This window comes from Trachymyrmex septentrionalis, unplaced genomic scaffold, assembly GCF_001594115.1.
Source record: "Trachymyrmex septentrionalis isolate Tsep2-gDNA-1 unplaced genomic scaffold, Tsep1.0 scaffold3, whole genome shotgun sequence".
Classification (NCBI taxonomy): Eukaryota; Metazoa; Arthropoda; class Insecta; order Hymenoptera; family Formicidae; genus Trachymyrmex; species Trachymyrmex septentrionalis.
Window position 1 is genome coordinate 728,122 of NW_017305462.1, and position 4,700 is coordinate 732,821.

Sequence of the window (4,700 nt, forward strand, 5' to 3'; positions counted from 1 at the left end):
TCCTATATTATTATTAATTATTTTACATTAAAATCTCAATATACAGTTTTTATATAAAACTTTTCAAATAAACATCATCAATTTAAATATCAAAAGCATTATTTATATATTGGAATTTTATTATATTTAAATTTAGAGTGCTTTAATTAAAATTAGAGATTAAATTGTTACAGAACAGAAAAATAGATTTCAAAGTATTTCCAAAAATTTGTCGTTGAAATATTTCTCACTAGCATGCGGTCACCCTATATATAATATATAATATATTTCGTTAACTTCTTCGGAGTGCAAAGGTTTTGCATTTTTCGCGCGCATTTACAGCTAAATGGAAACTCTTCGCCTCTAATTTGGATTCACGACTGAGACGAAGATCAAACAGCCACATTTTTAGCTGAGTGCGCGCGTTTATCTCTCTTTGCCGGAAATTAATCTATATTTTTTCGTCGCGCGGCCTTCGACCGCTTTGTGAGTATTCTTGCATCGCATTAAAAAAAGTGGGTGAGAAAAAAAGGACGCCTTCTACATTTACATTCTCGTTACCATGGTAACCTCGGGATTCGGATTCGTATCCTTAACGGGTTGTACAGCCGCCATGTTATTTCTAGGATTAGCTTTTTTTTTTTTCTTTTTTTTACGTACGTACATGCTAGGCAAAGTATAGGCTGAGAAGAAAATAACATTGAATTTAAACACGTGTCTGGAACGTAGGGAAGTATTTCGATGATCTCGTGGATTCTCGAATAGAGAGGAACCGAGAATTCATATACAGATTCTGATGAGTATTCTCTTACGTGATGCGATCGACGAAGCGACTATTTCGACACATTTGCCAGGAAATTAAATACTATTACTTTAATATTGCTTAAAATAACACAGAAAGAGAAGGAGATTTTTTTTTTATAACACATTTGTTTTTTAATTACCGTCAATTTCATAAACCGAAATTCTTTTTTATACCGAAATTCTTAAACGATATTTTTTTAATATAGGAAATTTATGGAGGAGAAGAAAAATATATATCGTTAATAAAAGAGAAAATTATTAACAATTATTTTGGGTCATTGTTACTTTTTTTAATAAAAATATAATTTTGGATCTTATCTTCGAAAATTGTCAGAATTAAAAACCTGGCAAGATCGCCACCTACGATTGTTCGCGATTTGTTCTATCAATAACTCGTTTTCTTTTGCATTTGCGTCACGCGATTCGTTCATGGCGACCTTTGCGTTGCTCTTTCCGCGCAATCTTCCATCTATGGAGATCATTGTTGTAAGACGGGGTGTGCCACACCTCCGTACTTACCTTCAGAAGGTTAACAAGCTTTATGTGCGCAACTCTTCGATAGTCACCTAGGCTAACAGTAAAATCTATTGTGTCATTAAGTTTCAATAACTTGAAAAAATTCCAATTAAACGTAATTCAAACATTTTTTTTTTTTTTTTTTTTTTTAATTAAAAATAAGACGTTTAAAACGATTAAAAAAAAAATGATAAAAGCGTAAAAGCGACGAAAGTAAAAAATGAAGGAGAAAGAAGAGATATAAAGTATTTTATATTTATAAATTTAATGGCCTATAAAATTTCGCGATTTCAAAGATTCAGGAATATAGAATTCCTGAGAGTCGAGAAAAGACCTCTCATTTCGAGATCCTTTGGGCTTGTTAACCCTCGAAGACGCGCTTACAAGTCATTGCGACGATGCCGCTTTCCTTTCGCGATCGCGAGATCCGAGGGATCGATCACGTGGATCAATTCGCCGCGTACAGTTGATTAGAAGCTGGATTAGGGCGGGTCGCAATCTAATTCGACAAGATTGGTGAAAGCCGCGGTGATGTTGCGACAGCGCGGCGGTGACTTTAAACACCCCTTATAAGGTCGCTCTCATCATCGCGATCTTTAAGTACCCTGGACATGATGAGGCGCAGCCTCCGTAATAACGCCCTTATATCGAGGTGCCCTACAAACCCCTTCCCCCTCCCTCCTCTCCCCCCCTCTGCCCCCGATTCTCTCTTCTACAACGATCCAATGTGTACGACCTACTTCACCTGATCCTTTAATTAAGTTATTTACTTAGAGATCAAATTTACTTTGTCTAGCAATTAAAAATAATTAAAATTAATAGAACAAATTGTGGTGGTTACTTTCAGAACAAAATTAATCGCTTTCACAAATTTTTTTCTTTCAAATATTTTACGAAAAAGTGAGTTCTACATCTTTCACCTCTCAAATATATTTTGTATGCGCGGCAATTAAAAATAGTATATTGAATAAATTGCAAATTTTCTTCAAAAGTATAAATTTTACAATTTATAATTTCCAGAAGGAAAAGAAGTTTGCAAGTCTTAAACTTTTTTTCCTTTTTAAAATCTTTCTTATTTTTAATTGGAATAGTGAAGCACGAAAGGAGGCGAGATATGATCGACAAAATCATTGAAATTAGACATCTAGCTATAATTATAACTTATAACGATATACTGTTTTAATTAACGAATAACGAGCATTAATTCTTCATAATTCTTCCCCTTCTCTTTCTGATAAATTGTCTATAATTGCATAAGAGATACGACCAATATTGTATCATTTATATTGATTTTGCGACACATCGCATTTCATCATGAAGATGGTGATTTATAGCTAAAAATGGAACGATATCGTTCGATAGTCTGATTAATAAATGATTAATTGATCATTGCAATACCTGACGATGTGTTCTCTACTATCATTTGCCGCTTGCGTCGTCGTTTGAGTATCAGTGTCAGCGGAAGAATAGTCTCAATTATGTTACACATACGTGACTAATTACGCAAATTAGACGAATCGACGGGGATCGGCGAGGGAGGCGACCGCGACTGCGAAGTCACGCGAGACTGAGACTTTCCAATTTTTTAACGATATTCTTTGAATTTTTTCCTCAAATGCTCTCAATTCTTATCCAAGCGAATCTCTCGAAGCGTAAACTTGAATTCTAAATAAAATTTTTCAGAGTGAAATCTTATAACTCTTTCGGATTCACACTCTAAAAGAATTTCGAGAGAACACAGATTTCTCGTAAAATTCCGATTTTTAATTTCACGTAAACGGGCATGTGTTATTTTTATATAAGAAAGAGATAATTTAAAGAAAAAAGAAAAAAAAATCTGCAATTGAAATCAGGTCAGTGAAAAATGTAAAAAAATCCGTCAGAGTCTACATCAGCTATTCGGATGCACAGAAATTCTTTATTTTTCGTGTGAATGTAACAAAACAAATAAATATACGTTTCAACTCTTTCGTTCGGGTCCTTATCAATATCGATTTAAATTTTATATTGATAAGGATCCGAATTGAACGAAAAATAAAGAATTTCCGTGCATCCGAATAGCTGATGTAGGCTCCGATAGGCATTTTTCACTGATAGATTCTTTCGGGCTTCATTATGCAGGGTGTTTGTTAAGTAAGGAGCATTGGGAGCATAAAATGGGTCAAGGGGAACAAAAAAGTTTTATATCATTTTGCAATTTTCGCAATAGTTAACAAGATTAGAATTAATTACTAAAAATTAGGCCGAATATTGGTCTTCAATAATTTTTTTCTCAAATATTATTAATTTTACAGAAAAACTGTAAAAGACAAAAATTGTTTATTTTCTTCTCATAAAGTTCTGAGAATTTTTTCAGAATTTTTTAATACCGTATTTTCTCATAATAAAAATAAGAAAATGCAGTACTAAAAAAGTTGATGAAAAATTCTGAAAAAATTCTTAGAGTTCTATGAGAAGGAAATAAACAATTTTTATCTCTTATAGTTTTTTTTTTTTTGTAAAATTGATAGTATTTGAAAAAAAGAATTATAGAAGACCAATATTCGCTTGTTAGTAATTAATATCTTATTACCTGCGAAAATTACAAAATGGTATAAGACTTTTTTGTTCCCCTTGACCCATTCTACACCTCCAATGCGGCTCCGACCTCACTTAACAGATACCCTGTATATATATTTGAGATCAGGTCGTTGATAAGAATCGAATGCGTCGCATTTTTCAAGTGCACCTCTCTCGTAAACAGCCTGACTTTTACGCAGCGGCCGTGCAAATTAATTATCCCGATAACGAATCGTCGACAGAGGGGCCGATAAAATTATCGACATATTATTAGCGAGGTGAATTTATTCGCTACTTGCCCGATACGACGCGAACATAGCCGCGATGAGGTCGTGTGCATGCGCAATTGCGCATACGCGATGAGCACGCACGTAACGCAATATCGACGCAACGTGTAATTACCAGGCGAACCTCTCGGACGATAGCCCGAGGGGACCCTTCGGAAACTCTGACCTCCATGATGTTGTTACGGGGTCGCGGACCCTCGGAAAATGTAGCACGCGTCTACGCTGTTAGAAATGTAACCGCGAGCTTCCTTTACATGCAAATGAAGCTCGTGGTTGTGAACGAAATTAAAAGTGTAATGAACGATTTAACTGAAAATTTTTAAGTCGCAGTAGTTACGTAAATGAAATGTGAACGTGTACGTTAAATTTATGTACAATATTATGTACACAAACATACTTCTAAGTTATAAATACATTAATGTAATGTCATGAAATTAAATTCAAATTGTGCAACTTCAAAGTTAATAAAATTTACGAATTTTTACATTTTACATCTTCTAACAGTGCACAGGGTGTTCGCAGGGATTTTCGCATGTCTCTCGGTCGTCGCACTCG